The sequence below is a fragment of the Marmota flaviventris genome, chromosome 8 (assembly GCF_047511675.1).
Source record: "Marmota flaviventris isolate mMarFla1 chromosome 8, mMarFla1.hap1, whole genome shotgun sequence".
NCBI lineage: Eukaryota > Metazoa > Chordata > Mammalia > Rodentia > Sciuridae > Marmota > Marmota flaviventris.
In genome coordinates this window covers 44,240,920-44,262,684 of record NC_092505.1, presented here as the reverse complement: position 1 = coordinate 44,262,684, position 21,765 = coordinate 44,240,920, and the positions used below count along the sequence as shown (strand labels likewise).

The 21,765-nt window shown below is 38.8% G+C and overlaps 1 long non-coding RNA gene across 3 annotated transcripts in view; it reads right to left on the bottom strand.

Annotated features, from left to right (window-relative positions):
* Positions 1 to 21,765, bottom strand: part of LOC139706707 (uncharacterized) — a 204,775-nt gene that overhangs the window by 89,115 nt on the left and 93,895 nt on the right. The window lies entirely within an intron of this gene.

Genomic DNA, 21,765 nt, shown 5'->3' with positions numbered 1-21,765 from the left:
TTTTTAGGCTCTTAGAGTTTTGTGATATTCATCAGTTAACATGAGCCTCTTTGAGTGGATGTATGGATTATATTATCCAGTTTCCACTAATCTTTTCCAAATGGATTCCAGTGAGTTAAAATTATTTCTCCCTTAAAAGGTTTCTGCAATCAGTGAATTGAAGATACTATCTATGCCAGAAGAACATCCAGATACCAAAGAAATGGCAGAGTAGCCCCTTCTATGCCGGGTGCGTTACAAGAAAAAGCAATAACCCATTTGACCTGAGCTATCAGCAAGTCAACCAAAAAAACCAACAAAAATGATCCAGAAGGTATTTTGAAAGTGGATTTTTTTAAAACCAGTGTTTCACAAAAGTATACATCATGTAAAGAGATATAGTCAACGGTGGGGTGAAGCCAATAGTTTAAAGATATTCTGAACACGCTGAGCATGGTGGCACATGCCTGTAATCCCAGCAGCTCAGGAGGCTGAGACAGGAGGATCATGAGTTCAAAGCCAGCCCAACTTAGCAAGGCCCTGAGCAACTCAGAGAGACCCTGTCTCTAAATAAAATATAAAAAAGGGCTGGGGATGTGGCTTAGTGATAAAGAGTCTCTGGGTTCAATCCCTCATAAAGAAAAAAAAAAAAGATATCCTAAACATATCTTCACAAAATTTTCAGTGATATTTAAAGTCATGTGATTCTCAGTAGGAGACAAAGTACATTACACTAAGGAAACAATTCATTTTACAATGTGACAGCAAACTAAAGTGTAATCTTTTGCCCTCTTCCTATTTGACCCACCCATGATGCCTGCCCCCAGGATTGTTGGAGGATCCAAGAAGATGTGCAGCTTTGTAAACACTGAAGTTCTGTACAAATAGGAATTACTATTAATTATTCTAACATGAGATTTCAGCAGAAAATTAATTGAACAGCAATGTTATTATCTCACAAGCAAATATTTGAACAGGGATCTTTTGTTTGTTTGTTTTGGTAGTCTAGGTGGAGAAATAATTCTTTGAGGCAGAAAAATATATTTAGGGGTATCAGTGTGGTAAAGTGTCTCCAGACCTAAATTTGGATGTGAACTTACTACTGCTATGACCTTGAGCAAGATGCTTAATCTCTCCAGTGTGTTTCCTCATTTGCAAGGTGACTAATACATTCGTTTCGTAGCATCACTATGAGGATTGAGTGAGACAATATATGTCAAGAGCTTGGCATAGTACCTGATACATTGTAGTTCTGGAACCACATCAGTTATCTTTCTGCTTCCTCTTTCCTTTTAGGTAGCTCCCGAAACATGCTTAACATAGGTTAAGCTTCCATTCTCCCAACATCGCATCCATTTCTTGTCCTTCCAAACATACCAGAATTTGTTTGGAAGGCTGGACTGATTATTTTAATTTTTTCAGGAAACCCCCCAAATTTAATATTTTCATGCTATAAAGACTGATTAAATGACTGATTGAAATTAATGATCTCAAACAAGAAATAAATGTAGGGCATCAGAGCAAGGTCCTTTGGTCTTAAGATTTCAGACACCAATTGCTGCTAAAGGATTTTTAGAATGCCTCCCTACCCGAGCCCTTGGTGGACAGATATAATATAAATATAATAACCCTTTGATTTGCACAGAGCATTCCAGTCTCCAAAGCACTTTCACATCCATCACTCCTGTTTGATCCTCACAATAAACCTTTGAGTTACTTAGGCAGATATTTCTAAAGAGAAATATTAGGCCCAGAAAAATAAAGTGGCTGATTTAAGGCTACTAGGCCTGGCACCAGACACAATGCTTGTCCCAGCCATCATGTTCTGAGCCCAAGCTTTGTGCCTGGTACATTATTTTGTTCAGTCCTCTGAAAGCCCTTGATTCAGTTTCTCTTGATGCTGAAAAATATCTCTTGATGTTAAAAACTATAACAAAACTTAGTGGCATAAAACAATTTTATGATGAGCATGGATTCACTGGGTCAGGAATTTCAAAGAAACCATAAGAAGGGACAATGTGTCTCTTTTTCCTGATGTTTGGGGCATCAGCTGGAAGATGTAAAGGTCAGGGGCTCAACAGCTGTGCACAGAATCATCTAGAAGCATCTTCATTCACATGTCTAGAAGTTCGTGCTGTCTGCCTGCTCAGTCTGAAACAACAATATGTGACATTTCTTTATCACCTGGGCTTCCTCACAGAATGGTAGCCTCAGGATAATCATACCCCTTACACAGAGAATCAGTCTTCTGTGTCCCCCTCACCAAAAAAGCAAACATGGAAGCTGGTTAGCCTTTGAACAGCTAGCTCTGAGGTCAGATCATTCCATTTTCTGTACATATTAGTAATAAGTAAGTTATGACTTCATCTATATCCCAGGGGAAGGGGTACAAATTCCACCCTTGGATGGAAAGAGGAGAGCTCATGGAAGGAAGAGTGCTATTGAAAGTGTCCCCTAAAAGTTTAATTGCAATGTAGTAGTTTCAAAAGGCAGGACTTCAAGAGATGATTAGGTCATGAGGGTGGAGGCCTCAGGAATGGATTAATTCCATTATAACAGAAGCAAGTTAATTCTCTCAAGAATAATAAATATAAACTTGGCTCATTTTTTTTTTTTTTTTGGAACTGGGGATTGAATCCAGGGGAGCTTTACCAATGAGCTACATTCCCAGCACTTTTCATTTTTATTTTGAGATAGGATCTCACTGAAACTTATGATCCTCTTGGTTCAGCCTCCTGAGTCCCACCATGCCCAGCAAGCTCTACTCACTCTTGCAGTCAATTTTACACATATTCACGCACCTTTTTACCTTTTACCATGTTATGTTATGATATGAAGGCCCTTGCCAGATGTAGGTACCTTGCCCCTAGAATTCCAAGCCTCTAGAACCAAGAAAAAACTTATAAATAACCATATTTTCTTTATAAATTATCCAGCCTGTGGTATTCTGTTATAGCATCAGAAAATGAACAAGACAATGGAGATGTTCTGGCCATCTTTGGAAAACACAACCTTCCAAACTCCTAAAATTATTTAAGAATAAGGAAATCACAGTTCAGGGAGGTTGAGAGACTTCCTCAAATTCAGAGTAGCTGACAGAGTAGAGAAGTTTCTCACCCAGAGATTAGGTCTTCAGCATCAATGAGTAAAGAAAACATTGTTCATAGTCAAAATTACCTTGGAAATCCTTTTTAGTAAAGTGCAGTAAATGTGCTTCCGTGTAAGCAACAGGATCTTGTGTGTCATCTCGTGCTCACTATACTACATCTGTTAATGAATTAATGGGCAGACTCATATGCATTATTTAATTGTTCTCTCATTGTCCAGAGTGCTAATATGTAAATTTCCTCAGATTTGATGCATTTCAAAAGGTGGATCCAGAATTCAACTTAGATTGGACTAATTTCTTTCTACGTACTGTTTGCTGCCTACAAACTACCTCTGGGACATTGAAAAAGAGATTTGTGTTTCAGATCCACTTAGGTTTGCCCCATTGATCTATGTGGGTGTCTCCAGATCCAGACTGGGGTATAGTACAGAGCCATGAGTAATTGCCAAGGATAGAACAGAAGGTCCTACAATGACCAGAGTCTTTATTCTAGAGGTTTATTCTAGAAACTTGATTCTTGATTCTAGAGCAGAAAAAGTAGGCTGGCCAGTTTTGCAGTTCAGCAGTAATTCCCTGGAGCAATATGGAGATGGGATCCTAAAAAATGAAGCTCGAGGGAAAGAGACTGGTTGGGATACTCTTGCTGTAGGAGAAGTAGATGCCTGACTCTGGTTAATGTCAAGGTGTCTGGACATGGAAATTTAGGGGTTTTGCCCATGATCTTTCAAACAGGTTTGGCACTGATATTTAAGGAACTAGGTGGGTCTCCAGAGGTAATGGAGCAAATGGCCACTAAGATGGCATGACTCAGACAGCTCTACTACTCAAAGAAATCTCCCCTCCAGGGCCCAAGGGCTCTGGGCCTGAAGTCCCAGTTTGAAATTGTTTTTTTTTTTTTTCTTTAGGTAGCAGGGATTTAAGACTAGATTAATTATGATCCTTGGTTTGTATATGGCCCTATTTTATTTACCTATTTAGTTTATTTAGTATAATAAGTATTCATGAACCATCCTTTGTGTGAAAACTAGAACTTCTACCACATCTTTCCATGTGGTCTTCTTTTACTCCACTCTCCCCAAAGTAACCACCATAGGACTCTTATATCCACCATTCCCTCTTTTATCTAGTTTTAGCCCAACTGTATGTATACTTTTAAAAATATATTTTATTAACATCGATCTTAATATTATAAAATGGGCATCACATAAAATTAACTTTGATATTTTTACTTCTTAATTAATAATATGCTTTGAAGACTCATGCATATTGTTGCTTATTAAAGTTAATTTAATTTTTATTCTTATGTGACTATATCATAGCTTATTCATAAATTCGCCTTGATGGGATATGTTAAGTTTGTTGTTATTTAGAGTATTTTTACGAACATTCTTACCCACATTTTCTGGTACATGTATATATATATACATACATCTACACAGAGACACACACATACACAGATTTCTTTGAAACATAGTCATATGAGTAGAATTCTTAAGGTCCATAAATACTCCATTTTACAAGATAATATCAAACTGTTTTTCTTAGTGGTTTTACATACTTCTAGTTCCAGCCATGACTAACAGCCAACATCAACCATTACCATTGGTCAGTCTATGAAACAAGAGTTTATGTGGAAGCACAGAAAGAAGACAAATCAGGCAGGAGTTGAGGCATTGCTGACCTTGAGTCATGAGCAGCTCACAAGGTGATTCCACTTAGCTTTCTCCTTTCTAACATTTTCTAAATGGTAGTGGAGGGGAACAGAGCCCAAGAAGAACAAGGTAGCCTCATTGGGCTGAGGAGCAGAGAGCGGGTTCAGGGTGACTAGGCAGTGGGGACTGGAAGGGCAAAAAGCCTAGAGAAGAGAAACACAGTGAAAGACCTAGAAATCTGCCGAAACTCCCTTCTCAGCCAGTGAAAGGCTCCTAAGACACACATGTGGGAGGAAATCTTCTAAACTGCAGAAAATAGTGGCTGGGAGACTGAAGAGCTGAGCTAGGTGTCAGAGGCATGAGGTGGTCAGGCACAGAAGTAGGAGTACAAGTCCTACCATGGTGGAGTGCTGGTAAGCAGCCCAGACGTCCAGTTTAACCTGAGAAGGGCTACTAGCTAGGAGTAAGGAACTTGCTCATCCTAAGAGTAAGAGGGAACTGAAATAGACAATGGCTAACAAAGTCTAAAACCAACCAGCAGGATCAAGTTGATTTGTTAGTATTCTGTCTGGTAGAAGAAAACTTCATTTGCTTTAGATGAATATAAGGTCATCCAAAGTTTCCACAATTTTAATCCACAATGTTCAGCATTCCACCAAAATTTAAAAGGCATGCTAAAAATAATGAACAAATAAGTGACAACTAAGGGGAAAATAGGCAATAATCACAGACTGGAAAGTTAATCAAATATTGGAATTAGCTGATAAGGAAGGGCTCAAAAGCCTTATCAACATGTGACTTGTGCTCAAAATAGAGAAGATGGAAAAATTAAGTACAAATTTTAAAGTAATTAGAATCTATTTTTAAAAATCAAACAGGCATATAAAGTCTCACTGGATGGATATAACATAAGATGACATAGTAGAAGAAAAGATTAATGAATTTTAAGGCAAGGCAATAAGAGATACTCAAATAAGAACACAGAGGAAAAAAATAAATAAAAAAGAGAAAAAAAGAACACAGAAAATTAAGAGTAGAATAATAGAAGAAAAAAAATACATAAAAGATATAGTCAAAAGGTCCCAAATACATGGGATTAAAATCTTAATAAGAGAGAAGAGACGTTAGGGCAGAAGCATATTTGAAGATAACTGGTCAAGAATTATCTAAAATTGATAAAAGATATAGGTTCAAAGATTCAACAAGCTCACCAATTGGAGAGTGAAGTTGATCAATCACGTTACATTCATCTACAAATAAGCCACAATGAAATTATGTTCTGCATAATTAAAAAGAAATTCTAATTTAATATTTTGCTAAAATATTACCAAATTAAAGTGGAATAAAAACATAAACAACATGGGCTGGGGATGTGGCTCAAGCGGTAGCGCGCTCGCCTGGCATGCGTGCGGCCCAGGTTCAATCCTCAGCACCACATACAAACAAAGATGTTGTGTCCTCCGAGAACTAAAAAATCAATATTAAAAAAATTCTCCCTCTCTCACTCTCTCTTAAAAAAAAAAAAAAAAAAAAAAAAAAACCAGAAACAACAATAACAACACACACCAGAAACCATGAAAACTAAAAGTATTAGAATGACATTCTTTTAATTACTGAATTTTTTTTAAAAAACACAACTTAGAATCCAATTCCCAGAAAAAAATATTCTTCAAAAATGAAGATAAAATAATGATATTTTCACAAAAATACAGTTTGGAAGAATGTGTTGCTGACAAATAGCATTTCAAGAAACACTAAAGGAAATTCTTTAAGCTGAAAAAAAATGATTCCAACTGAAACTGTAAAATTTCATTCAGAGGAATGAAAAACACCATAAAAATCTTCTCTGATACCCAGTAAACTTTTCTCATTTTCCACAGCGATCTTATGTACATTTTGTAAGTTTATTTCCCTGAGTACTTGATATTTTCTGATACTGCTATATTGATGTCTCTCCTGTACCCCTCTCTTTGTCTCTGTCTCTCTGGGAGTGTTTACAATTTTGTCTTCAGTATTCTTAAATTGGAGTATAATTTATGCGCAGATGGATGTTTTTCCTCTCTAAGGGTGCTTTCAATCTGAGGTCTTTTATCTTTTGTTAATTCTGGGGAAATTATCTCCATTATTCCCACAAATATATCCTCTTCTCCATTTTAATTTTTTTTTCTTTCTAGAATGCTTCTGGCTATTATGAATTGACTTCTATGTTTCTCATTTTAAAGTAATTTTCTGCTAAAGAAAATTCCTTAAGGGCTAAGGTTATAGCTCAGTGGTAGAGCCTTTGCCTAGCACGTGCAAGGCCTGGGTTCGATCCTCAGCACCACATAAAAATAAATAAATAAAAGTATTGGTTCCCCTTCTCGGTCTATTCCCTAAAGACCTAAAAAGAGCATGCTACAGGGACACTGCTACATCGATGTTCATAGCAGCTCAATTCACAATAGCAAGACTGTGGAACCAACCTAGATGCCCTTCAATAGATGAATGGATAAAAAAAAAATGTGGCATTTATACACAATGGAGTATTACTCTGCATTAAAAAATGACAAAATCATAGAATTTGCAGGGAAATGGATGGCATTAGAGCAGATTATGCTAAGTGAAGCTAGCCAATCCCTAAAAAACAAATGCCAAATGTCTTCTTTGATATAAGGAGAGTAACTAAGAACAGAGTAGGGACGAAGAGCAGGAGAAGAAGATTAACATTAAACAGGGATGAGAGGTGGGAGGGAAAGGGAGAGAGAAGGGAAATTGCATGGAAATGGAAGGAGACCCTCAGGGTTATACAAAAGTACATACAAGAGGAAGTGAGGGGAAAGGGAAAAATAATACAAGGGGGAGAAATGAATGACAGTAGAGGGGGTAGAGAGAAAAGAGGGGAGGGGAGGGGAGGGGGGATAGTAGAGGATAGGAAAGGCAGCAGAACACAACAGACACTAGTATGGCAATATGTAAATCAATGGATGTGTAACTGATGTGATTCTGCAATCTGTATATGGGGTAAAAATGGGAGTTCATAACCCACTTGAATCAAAGTGTGAAATATGATATATCAAGAACTATGTAATGTTTTGAACAACCAACAATAAAAAATTTAAAAAAAAAAGTATTGGGTCCAACTACAACTAAAAAATAAATATTAAAAAAAAAAAAAGAAAAAATTTCTTGGGCTGATCTCCCAGTTCACTAGTTCATTCTTCAGCTGAATCTGCTCTGTAAGGCCTCATCTTTTCTCAATTATTATACTTTTCAAATTTCATATTTAATTTGATTCTTTTTACGGTTTCTTTTTGTCTTTTCATATTGCTAATGTTATCCCTTTTTTAAAAAAGTACTTATATGTAAATTCTTTAAATTTCTTTTTTTTTTTTTTGGTGAATATATATTCTTGATCCATCAATTCCAATGCCTGTGATTTCCTAGGAATCTGTAATTTAGTTTGATGTTTTCCTTTGGAAAGGCCTGTTTATTGACATGTGAGCTTCCATTTCTCCAAGATTGCGGGCTTCTCTGACCAGCAATGGCAGAAGGGCTGAAGTCAGACCACGAAGAGTTCAAGGTGGGAGATGGAGTGGAGGAGGCTTCAGGACTTCTGAAAACCCGGAGCTAACTACTCCCCACCCCACCCTACAGCTCCTCAGCTGAGTTCTTTGCTTTAGGAAGAGGAGATTGTAATCCACCAGCCCTGGGGGTTTGGAGGGAGAGGGTAGGACCGTGACAGTCTGGCGTTTGCCTCACTCCACTTCTGCACAGCCTTCTGCACTGTGCTGGCTTTGCCCCTAAGTAGGACTTGCTCAGGAGCTCCAAGTTCCAGGGCAATGGGGGAGATGGAGGAGAGATAAAGACCCTAAGCAGCAAGGGCTCCTTTCATCCTGCCACAGCTGCCAGATACCTTTTGCTTTAGGTTAGAATCATTCCAGATGCACAAGTTTAAAAGCAGAGTCTGTCTCCCCAGGGGACTCATCGCTTCCTCTGCATCTAAATGTTTTTCCTCTGTGGTTCCTCAGAGCCACTTGGTCAGGCTAGTTGAGCATCTTCTTAGGAATCCACTTGACTTCCCTCCTCACAGGTTATACACCGTCTTCTCTCATCTGACTTTCTTTAAAACAAGGTGTCCCTGTGGCAGTCAGTGCCCTGAGTACTAGAGAGAGAGGGTGGCCTGGGCCAGCAATTCCTCCAGCCTGAAGAAGGTCTGTGCACAGGGAGGCAAAGGAGCACCAGCCAGAAATCATGATGGGCTTCTCTTCTCACTATGTGGTTGACTTGTTAGGTGGACTTAAACAAGTCTCTGCCTTTCCCTGAGCCTCAGTGTACTCTTCCAAAAAGTCAAGTGATTAACAACACTGACCTCACTGGGCTGATAAAATCTTCAGGTAAAAAAAAAAAATGGATGTGAAAGGACCTTGTAAACTGTTGCATGAGATGTTTTTGCTGGTCATCAGAGGCAGGGGAAGGAGGCTTAGGTTAGATGAAAATTCACTTTGCCAACCTCAAAATTTTACTAAGTGTTGGCCCAGTTCAAAAGCCTGATGCAACTGAACTTTCTCTTAATATAGAGAATGACGAATCTGTATTGGTTGCCAGAGTTGTCACATTCTTCCAAGAGAGCAGACTTTTATGGGCCCCTGGAAGCTCTGCCGGGGTCTATTTCTGAGGACGGGAACATTGTGCCTCATTGGCAAGGCTTATTAAACCAAGGCCACTTGTGGTCATTGAAGAATCTGGGTCTGCCTTTGCAATGATGGGGATGTGGTGTCAGAGCCAGTCCTCCTACCTTTGCACTTTGGATACACAGCTCCTGCTAAACTTGGTGCCTGTTGTTTCCTTGTTTGATAGGGGTCTTTGTCCAGGAGAGTAGGGGAGTAAAGAGGGGGAGAAGAGGATGGAGCAGGTTCAAATCAAAGACAAGTAGCAGAGGTGGGAATGAATAGAGTAATGTGTTCTCTTGGAATTTAGACAAGGACAAGGCTAATGAGACTTTGTTTTCAATTACTTAAAACATCGTCGTCGTTTGTCATTGAAAAGATGATGTAATGGCTTGAAGACAGAAAACAAGCCAGAATCCTACACCATGGCCAACTATTTGTATTTTTGCATATTCTTATCTATTTCTTGTCTTTTCATCATCATGCATAATGCATATTTCATTTCATGGATGAATTTTTTCCACTTACCATTACATAATGAACATTTTCTTTTTAAAGTTTGCATTGTAATGACTAGATAGTATGATTTTGACAATGTTTTATAATTAATAAAACCATTCGTCTATTTTGAGACCTTTGAGTACCATTTTTTTTTGTTCACTTCCTTTTGTGCTGTTCTACAGCATCATGAACATCTTTATGCATTTTGCCTTTTACCATTGTTGTATTATAACTTTTGAATGAATTCCAGAATTCCTTTGAATGACTGGAGAAATATGCCCAGGCATCTTTATGACTTTTATATACTTAAAAAAAAAAAAATGTTAATTCAAAATGCTGCTAGCCAACCACAAGTCTTCCAAACATTCACTGTCTGCTCCAAAGTTTTCTTTCTACATTAATATGTTTCAAGTTTGTTTTCATTGATAACTTCTCTGCTTAATAGCAAAGTTCAATATTTTCCATGTGTTTTTGTTTTTCCTAAATTGTGTTACTAAAATTAAAAAATCACCTGCCATAAATTTTTAGAAGTTTTTAAAAACTCCCAAGAAAATGTCCCCCAAAATATTTCCTAAGAAACTCAAATTTCCCAATTAATCATACATAAATGCTTTGTGGCCAGAGCAAAGAGAAGTGCTGGGTTGTCTTTCATTTCATAGGTGACTTTCCTATGTAATTCAAGTCTTGCCAGGAGTGTTTCAAGGGATATTGAAAACAACACTTGGACACTATCTTCCCAAATTTAACATTGTAGAAGAGCTGTTATCATATGACTGATCAGGATTCAAAAATTACTTAGGTTTGTATGAAAAAGACAGAACAAGAGCTGTGGGGATTCAGAGAATGGAGAGATCATTTCCAGCTTGACTGAAGGAATGTGGAGAGTCAGAGGAGGCTTATTGGAGGAAATTGTATCTGAGCTGAGTGAATAGGGTCTGAGGCAGGAACTATTTTGGGGCAGTGAGGGAAGTGTGGTGTCAGAAACTTTTACCCATTTTATGTGAGCCCTTGAGATTTTAATTAAGTCTTCTAAGTTATAGCTACTCTTCTCCAGCTGGGAAAATGCAATCAGGCAGTGATGACCAGTCCATGGGCACCGTTCATATGGAAGAGGCAAGTTTACATATCAGCGTGACTTTAAAATCAAACTTGAAGTGGCCAGTTTCAGTTGCCTCCATAATGTTATAATAATGTACATTCTGAAATTTGCAGAGAAGCTCCGTGCTTCCCAAATTCTTCCATGACATGATGCCCAAATGAAATCATAGCATTTCTTTGTTCTTTTGGGATAAACAACAAGGCTACTTGATATGTCAAGAGCTTTGTAATATTTTGAACAACTAATAAAAAAAAAAAACAAAAAACAAGGCTACTTACTACTGAGGGCAAATGACCTAGAACCCCAGCTGCTCCAGATGTTGCTAAAGGTCCCAAAAGATAAGTGTCAATTTCTGAACCCTCTTAGAACTCACTAAGCAAACATCTCAGGAGAAGTTCTAAAGGCAAATAAAGATGATTAATGAAATCAGTTAACAGATCTACACCACATGATAAATATTCAACAAATTGGGTACTGAGATTGGTAGAAAAAAAAAAAGACGAAGAAAAACTATTAGAAAAAAAAAAGAAAAGAAAAAGAAAAACTATTATGGTCCCTGATTGGTCTTACCTTCACCAGACTGTCTACCATGGTATAGAGAAATTTCCAGTATAACTTACTTAGGATAACTTACTTTTTTTTCCCCCATAGGATAACTTACTAAAAACTGTCTGAGTGGCCAGATATGCCTCTTTTTGAATAGCAAGATTTTACTAGCATTCTTCTCTTTCCCCCAACAAAAGTTGTCTCAACATTTGATTGGACACAGATTAGAATAATAGAACCTCATGGTTTGAAGGTATCTTTGAGACTTTTTAGATATCCTTCTTCCCAATGAAACCATCCCTGTTATAGTTTCTCTGATAAGACACTGACATTTACTAACAGCCCAAGTTTGAAAATCTCTCAGAGACAGAAAAGTGACTTCTGGAACAAATTATGGGATGAAATGAAGGGAATAATATTTTCCATTTATCTGGTAGTTTAATTTCAAAACAAGGGATCAAATAATGCTCAGATTCCAAGTAGGTAGAAAGACAGCCAATAGATTTCTTAGGACTCCCATTCAACAAATAGAGCAATTCAGTCTATATATTTGTTTGTTTGTTTAACTCTTATTTCAAAAATTGTCTCAATTAGACAGGGTAAAATGGTTATCCAGGAATTCAAGAGTATAGGGATTAAAAGGCTAGAAATCAATTGAAAAGAAGGTCCTTGCATAATAGAAGAAAATTGATTTGCATGAAAAAATTTTAAAAAGTTGCACAATTGGGTGCAACGCTTTCGTGGAAAAATTCCTGAAAATTTTTGGTGCACCACTATACTTCTTATTATTAAAAAAAAATTTTAACAGCTGTGCTTTTCTTCTAAATTAAGGAAATAAAGCAATATCATGAGCTAATGCCACATCAAAGTAGCATGTTTCAACACTTCAGTGTCATGTGTTGCCAGCATGGAGTTTTCTAGGAGCCCTGGCTTACCACTCTGTTCTCGGAGGCAGATGTTGTAGTGGTCACTCCAGGGCAGAAGTCAGAATTTCTTGGTTCTCCTTCAAGACTGTGGTGAGGCCCTGGATACACTTTTTCCCACCTCAGTTTCTCTGGTGAGGCCTTTTGCCATGTGAGGGGGTTGTGGTCAAATGGAAATATTTGAAGCGTTGCCATGTGGAAGTGGGATTTAGGCCTATTTTGCATGGTCCCAGAGGATAGACCAGGACCAAGGAGGTGGTCACCCTGCAAAGAGGTGGATTTGGACTTTGCATAATGACGAACTCTAAGGAAAATATGTCTTCTAAACAACTTAATCTTACTTCTTCCAGGACAAAACATTCATGTGCACTATTAAACTATTGCAACAGCTCATGAGGTATGTATTATTAATTTTTAAAGAATAGGAAACTGAGACTCAGATAGGGCAAGTAAGTTGTCTAAGGTTACATTGCTCAGTGGGCCCAAACCAAGACTTGGATCAAGTTGAGACTTAAACATGTTCAGTTGTATGGAATTGGCTTATAGAATTAACGATGAAGTAATATTCCTTTGGTTAAGATAGATTAGGGGGGAAAAAAGCCCTCAAAATAAAACATTATTTTGCAATCAATAAGTTACCATAGCATTTATGAATGATTAAAATGGGCCTAAAATCTAAGGGCAAAATATTAGGATTGGAGGTGGGAATACCAGTCTAGACAATACAGAGGCAATTATGACCTGTGAGAAAACTAGTTCTGTGGGGAGAACTCAGTGATTTTGAAGGAAACAGGTCCCAAAATAGCTGGTGAACTGAACACCAACAGCATTGAGGAGTGTTTTTGTTTGTTTGCTGAGGTGCTAGGGATCATATTCAGAGCCTTGTGCACACTAGGCAAGTGGTTTACCACTAAACTTTACCTCCAGCCCTGGGGCTTATTTTAATTAAGGAAGTTGTCACCTCTCCTTTGAAAAACTTTCTAATAATCAGAACTTACCCAGACACTAACTGGTTGCCTTGGGAGCCAGGGGGACCTTTGCTCATGTCAAAATGGAAGAAAACTAAGATGGAAAGACCCTAAAGTCTCATCCAGCTCAGAGAATTTCTTATGTGCAGGGTGTCTGACCTAAAATACCAACAAAAGAAAGCAAAGGGAAACATGTTTAGAGGAATTAGAAAAAGGAGATCAGGATGTCTAACATGTTCAGGTTTCTACACATTTCTGCATGTGCAGACAAAAGCTAAGGCCTGTTCAAAGGATCCTCGTGTTAAAACTAGTGCTATTAACCACATAGAGAAAGAATCCCAGGAAGTCCAAGGAAAGTGGGTCTTCTTCCACATCCAGCAGTAAGAAGAGAGATCTTCCTTTCATGACATTGTGGAAGAATTGATATTGTGAGTTAAAACCACTGTACTATGAGGACCAGAGAAAGGAAGTAATTTTTCTGGGATCTCCCAGCAAAACAAGGACAGACTTTACACAGGAACCCAAGTTTCCCAATTCCTAGTTTTATCAAGGTTCTTTCTGTTGAATATACTACCTGTTGGTCTCCATTTTGGTGAGGATATTATTTTGCCCTGGGCTGTGGAATCCATGAAGTCTAGCTAGATTCATCTCTCACATCTCTTACTCTTTTTAAATAAATATTAATTTTTAAAACTTTGTTCTAATTAGTTATATATGACAGAATGCATTTTGACATATTTTATACAAATGGTGCATAACTTCTCATTCCTCTGGCTGTACATGGTGCAGAATCACACCAGTAGTATAATTATATGTGGGTAACAATGTCTGTCTCATTCTACCGTCCTTCCCATCCCCACCGACCCACCCTTCCCCTCACTCCCCTCTGCACAATCCAAAGTTCCTTCATTCTTCCCTACTGCCCACCTGCCCCCCACTATGGACCAGCATCGGCTTATTAAGGAAACATTTGGCCTTTGGTTTGGGGGGATTGGCTTATTTCACTTAGCATGATATTTTCTCTAGTTCCATCCATTTACCTGCAAACACCATAATTTTATTCTTCTTTAAAGCTGAGTAATACTCCATTATGTATATGTATCACATTTTCTTTATCCATTCATCTGTTGAAGGGCATCTAGGTCGGTTCCATAGTTCAGCTATTGTGAATTGAGGTGCTATAAACATTGATGTGGCTGCAACACTATAGTTTGCTGATTTTAAGTCCTTTGGGATTCACATCTCTTACTCTTTTTAAGTGCCCACATCTCCACTGATAGATCCTCCCTCAATGCTGGGGACCCCAATGTATTTTCTTAAACTGATTGTCACTATTTCCATTTATCAAGTTAAGATACTCAGTTTGCCTAAATATACCAGTTAGAAATAGAGTCAGAGATCATTTCATTTAAGCAAGATATTTTGCAGATGGAAAAATAGGAAACTCAAGGAGATGTTAGTTGGTTTCCCAGCCACTGATAAAAATTGTAAGACATGCCTATTATGTACCATGTCCCATATTTAGAGGTGCCAGTGGCTATAACAGCCTATGAAAACTGGGACTCTCCTTCTAAAGAACTAACAAGCATCTAACTGGAAGGCCAAGAGGTTGAGCCTAAGAAGGGGGAGTTGACATTCCTTGCTTCTGGTGTTATAAAACTGATTCACAGGCAGACTTTGGATTAGACAGGTCTCTTTTCTGGACATCAGTTTCTTCAATTTCATTATGAGAGGGAGGGCAAATGTTGTCCATATTTCTTCTCTGTGGGCTGGTGAGGAAATGGCATGTCAGGAACTTTGGAGAGGGATCCCTGGAGAAGTCAGAGGCATTGTAATGTGTTGGGTGGGTATTGTCCTACCATGGTCCTACCAAGTGTTCTGTTCCTGCACTCACCTTGTTGATTCTGAGGGGAAGTTCTAGGGAGGAAACATAAGCAGTGGAGTGAGGTAGGGTAGACGTGAGAGACACTAGATAGTTCTGTTCTTTATAGGCTTGATACATAGTCATCAAAACAGATTTAGCCCTGGCTCATGCCATATCAAAGGGACCTTCTCTGAGTGATTCACTTCCTCTGGGAAACTCCCTTTGCCTGGACTTGCTCCTGGAGGGCAGGGACCTTGACTTTGCTCCTCTTTGTATAGGGCCTAGCTCACTAAAGGCACTTACCAAAGAACATGGTGGGTGGTAGGATAGCAGTACACCATAGGCTAAATGCTCCATTTTCTCTATGAAAGGGTGTGCTCCTCCAAGCCTTTTTGAACTATTGGGAGTCTTCTTCTGCATGGTAGCACAATGATAGCTTTCATGTTACAAAATAAGGTGTCTCTAGCGCTGTGAGGTAGTCTGAAGGACGTTGAACTGGGAGTCAGGGAGGCCAAGGTGGGATACTGCTTGGATGCTGGGAGACCTTAGGTGAGCTGCAGGCATCTGTAGGTGGTACTTTAGAGCCTAAAAATCCTTCCCATAGATGATTTTATGTGTGTTTCATGCAGCAATGTTTTACCATTTCTTCTCTCTCTTTTTTTTTTTTTTAGAGAGAAGGAAAGTGGAGACTTGGGGAGTTTAAGAGACTTAGGGTCCCAGAGATACATGGCAGTGCTGAACCTTGAGATAAGGTCTTGTCAACATCAGAGCCTTTTCCCAAGAATTCTCACTTGACAGCCTAGCCCCGGGCTCCCTCCCTGCCAACAAATAAAGACATTGTACAACCTGCGATCCTGTCTGGCTCTGCTATTCACTTTTTCTGCGGATTAGGTCAAGTTCATTTTCTCTCTAATACTGTGTGTCTTTAGCTTCTGAGTTTGAGAGACAGAGAGGCATATTAAGAGAAAATACCACCACTTCCATCCTCTCTGGAGGGAGGTGTCAGAGTGAGATTGGCTTTAGAGCCAGATCAAGGCTACATGAAATCTCATCTCATTTATTAGTGGTGAGACTTTGGACAAATCACTAAGCCTCTCGGAGCCTCTGCTTGCCTCCCTAAGTTTTCAAGTGGGAGCATTTACGCTGATTTTGCAGATATGAAGATTGAGGGAAATTACTTCAAAAAGGCAAGTCGTGGTGCTCAGTAAATGTCAGTTCTCTTTCCTTTCCTTACTTTTGTCTGGTAGATATGCAAATCCAGCCTGTGGTCAACAAAGAAGATTACTTAATTTTAAGTGTCCATGACAGTATAAGCTGCAGCTAGTGGAAGGGGACCTAACATCACTCTTACCCAGGCCACTGGAGTGTGCCTTGGGTCACAGGAAGACCAATGCCTGCTATTTGGTTGGAGGTGACAATGAAGAAGCACAGCCAGAAATTTCCTTCCCAGTGAAAAAATAATTCGGGGACCTTTGTCTTCCTTAGATCATGTAAATCACTTATTGTTCCCTAATGTTTATTGTACATTTCAACAGTACCTGGCATATAGGAAATGCTCAATAAATATTTGTGGAACAAATGCATTAATTTTGAAATGAAGAAAAATGTTTTAAAGGGTTTGCCAACCAGGTAAAATTGATGTTCCAGGAAGATGCATCAAACTTAATTGTGGCTTCCAGTGTCATTCGACAGAGCCACCCCACCCCCACGCTGAGGACCATGATCCCCACAGAGTTTCCTCCTTCTGTTCTACAGATGAGAAATCTAAACTCAACATATGTAGAGTATTAAATACTGCATTGGCCTGAAACCCAGGTCCCCAGAGTCCCCCCAAGCTGTATCACTGAACCACAGTGCCTTGTCCTCAGGCGTTAAGACCCGCAAGCCTTTAGCTTCTCTGTAACATGTATCTTTTGTTGTTGTGGCTGTTGCTCCTCTGTACACAATGCTGGAAGGTAAGAACCCGAGAGCCTTCTGTGCTCTGTTGGAGCTGTATTTCACAACTTTGACAAATACTCGTTTGCCCTTGTTTGTTTTCAGAATCCTCAATATTAACTGAACAGCCTGCTTCGTGAAGGGCTTTATGATTGTTCTGACAATTTCTTCCATTTTGGTCTCACAGGTATTCAAGTAAGAACATTTTTGTGCTTGGGAGAAAAACTTCCAAGTCTGACTTTATGTCTACAAAGGTCTCTAGTAAAGAAAACGCCTCAACCCAATGTGTTACCCAGAATGGCTTGTACTCTGTGCCTCTCAGGGACCTGTGACACACAGGTTTTCGTGCTTGGGCACAATCTTCCCTGAGCCCAATCTGGGAAGCGCAAACAGGGACACCCAGTTTTGCTAACCTTGCTGCCACCTGTCCCAAGATATTCCCTTCCCAACATACCAAACATTTCCTTTTCTTCCTTTCTTTCCCCACCCACTCCTCACTCCCTGAGATCTCTTCCTCAGCCAGATGGTTCCCTGACTGTCAGAACTTATCTCCTGTCAATTGCTTCTCCTCAAGCCTAGAGACACCCCAAAGCAGTGTCCTTGACAAAACAAGGTGTTGTGCTGACACAACAGCCCAAGGTGTCAAAGTAATTAGATAATTGAGTCAGAGGAAGGTCAGTTTCTTCTGTCTAGAAACACACACACACACACACACACACACACACACACACAGAAAAACGACACACGACGATCAGTTTATATCTCCTTTGTTTTTCCCTTTCTCCTTGGCTCTGCTCCAAAAGCCCAGTACCTATGATCAATCAATCCTTTCAAAACATTGGACTGAAAAGCCACCTGACTTAGAAGGCGTGGCATGTTTGAATGCCAGGGAATAGAACGTTTTCAAGGTTTCAACACACCCCTTGTTTTTGTCTTCCCTGTTTGTTTTCACCCTAGCCCCACCCTAAGCTCCTGTTGGTGCAATGGCCCCAGATAGTGGCTCAATGCCATGGATAGGATATTGCTCAAAGCGGGCTGTGGGCGCTAAGAGCAAAGTCCTCTCCCAGGAAACCAAGCTCTCAAGGTCATCTTCCCTGGCTCTTTGTTCACTCTTTCAACACTCAACACTTAAAGGGCTGCTGTAGTTTTAGAGGTTGTGTTGGAATCAGTTGTCCATAGGAGCTCACTCTCTGGTGAGAATGTGGACTTGTGGCTCCAAAGTCCTGAGGCTGTAACCGAAGTCTGAAGGAAGTTCTGAAGGCCTCAGGGGAGGGTGTGGCTGACTCCCTCTGGAGTCTAGGAACAAATGACTGGATGACATTTGAATTACAGGCAGGAAGAAAGTGGGAATTCTAGGTAGAGGAAGAACATATTTAATGGCAGGAGAGATTCAAAAACAGATTGTTTTCTGAGAATGTAGAATTTATTGAGTCTGAACTTGGGGCTATGCTGGGGTTTGTGGCTGATTGGGTGGTTGGGCAAAATTGGGTGTGTCCTTAACAAGATCCCAGGAATGTGGCGTGCCCTGACAGCATCAGGGTGCCAGTGGAGATTTGGGGATAGTTGAGTGACCAGATCTCTGTGGAGGGGGTCACACTTGTGTGGGTCTCCTCAAATCAACTTTTAGTCTACTTCGTTTCAGCCATACAATAATACAGCTTTCAGCACCAACTCCTTGCCCCAAAGAGCACCCCTCCATTGACCTGCTCTGGGATCTGGAGGCCCTCTCACCCACATTCATATGAGAGCAGCCATTTATAGGGAGTGAGATGTGTCTAAGTGGCTGCCCAAAGAGCTTTGGCTTCAGAGAGACTAGGTTTTGAAACTTGTCTCTGCCTTTTATCAGCTGTTATCTTGAGGAACTTAACTCCCAAGGCTCAGTTTGCACTTCTTAAAATGGATCTGGGATAAGCATGCCTTTTAATTGGATTTTCTTGGGTGAGGTAAATCAAGTCACACAGAGGACCTATCTGTAGCTTATGGAATTGCTTCATTAATTGTGTGTGTGTTCAAGGCCTGCCCAACTGGCTTTTCCTAGAACTATTACTTAACTCACTCATGTGACTACTAAGAGTGTGGATCAGGATGCAGGCAAGAGGGCCCTTGCCCTGGGCCACTTGATTTACCTCTGAAGATAGTTACCACTGCGAATCACAAACATGAAAACACATAAACTTGAAGAGAAGATGCGGGCACTTCTGTCTTTCAGGCTAGTACTCAGAGCTGGGAAGGCCAGATCTGTAACCCAAAACATCTGGTTTTTGTAACAAACACCATTCAGGCCCCCAGATCTTCAGACTGTTTATCCTATGTCCTAGTAACAATAGGCAATTGTCAATGTTTGGATGCTGGGAATGGTTGGGAGCTGTGCTGCTTGTGAATTTGAAGATGGACAAGGCTTTGCAGAACCAGTAGGGTTTGAAGAGTTAAAGCACTTAGCAATTAATGAACTGGTTAAATCCTTCCTCTCTGATAGTAAAACTGTAACAGATTTTCAATAACTAAGTAGTCCTGAGTGCCCTTTTCTTACTTCTCTTTATGTTCTAAGTCATGACTCTGGAGGTAGTCATGAATTAGCATGAATTTCCAACTGTTCCACAAAGAATCAGAGGGAAATTTTTCAAAATTAAACAATTCCTATTACCTTTAAATTGGTATATTTGTGGGTTGAGATATAATATGTATGACAAGTATGATATAGATTCATAATATTTTCAACAGTGGCCAAATTAAAAACTGGCAGTAAATGCTTTGATTTTTTTTTTAAAGAAATGATTAACTGAATTTAATTAAATTTTAAAAACTTAAATTGAAAAAGCTGACTTTACTCAAATAATTTCATTGAAAATGTTGGTATCATCATACTTTACAGTTTTCTTTGAATGATAATAATATTTGATATTTAAAATATTTTTGAAAAAACATTTTTGAAAATGTGTATAGAAAGTAATATTAACTTGCAATTTTTTTACATTGACTTTCATTTACATTTTTCATGAACATATACTAAAATATTAAACATATTGAGTGCAATGACAATTTGTCTTATCCTTTAGATCAGCTAAATCTGATAGAACTTTCTGTTGTTCTAGAAATATTATTACATTTGTGCTGTCAAAACCATAACCACAGGGAGATTCAAGATGGTAGATTAGAGGAAGACCGTGTCCCTAGTTGCTCCAAGGCTCAGGATTTAAGCACTTGGGAGTACTGCTTCTCAGCAAGTTGAGATGTTTAGGAAATGATTAAGTGTACATTGTTTGGTCAGAGCATACTAGAGACTACAGGAAAGGAATTATTCCTACAGAATTTGGTGATGTCCTTATTTTAATATATCCAATGGAAAAAAAATCACATGTTCAGTATCCAGATGATGAGAAAAATAGAAGTCCCCTTTTTTGGTCCACTTCATGATGGTGTTATTATGAATTGGAAGGTTCTACCCATAGTGGTTGGAGTAAGAGTTAGAAATGCAATCCATGCTCTGAAATCTCTGATTCCATTGTGTTGGAACTTCCATGAGGAGAGATCACAATATCTCCAAACAATTATCCAGCACCATTCAGAAGCAACCACATTTGAAGATTTTACAGCACAAATTTTTTCCAGTTCCCTACCTTCATTTTACACCTGATGCTGAACATTAAATATCAGTTCTATTTATCCAAAGGTTACTAATCTGATTCTACCCAATGAAGCTCCCACAGCCATGCAGGTAGAAGGAGCTGACCTGCCTCCAGTGTCTCCTGGACGAGCAAAATCCGCATGTCCATGAAGCTGCCTTGTTCCTCTGGCTCGGCCAATAAATCCTAATAAATCCAAGAAACCAAACAGTGATCAGCAGTAACCATCTTAACATAAACATAGTGTTAATCCTTCTAGGCCTTCATGTCGGCCATAACATACATGTTTCTTCCTGTACATATGTTTGAGAAAATACTGGACTTAGACAATATGTTACTTAATCTTTTTAGTTTTAGATTTGGACTATTTATTCAATTTGTTTTTTTCTCCACACTCCAAGCTGCTATACTTTGAAGCAGTGGAGTTTTATATTTGACACTCTTTACTTTCCTAGATAATTATGACTAAGGAGTTTTACCTTTAGTTTCATGATTAATGTTGAGCCAAAATATAATTGGATAGATAGTCTCACTTTATTTATTGTGCTTCACTGCAGCTTTATGGCTCAATAAATGTTTAATTTTTTAAAATATGTAAAATTAAGTTTAAGCATTTTTAAAGTTAGAGCAAAAGATTACAAATCTGTTAATACACACATGCGTATAGGGTATTATTACAAAACCAAAATACTTGAACTATCATTTAGCATCTCAAATTCTAAGTGAAGTAATTTTAGCACTAACTTTTTCTTCCCAAGATAATGTCTTTTTTCTTCATTGTGCAGGTGGTGTCATGACATGTCCAATAACTAGAAAAGTCTTTGTTGAATTTTGATTTCTGTTTAGCTTCCAAATAATTCTCTAATGTTTTGCTTTTTAAGTGGTATCACTGTTAAATTGATGTTTCTGTTTTGAGATTA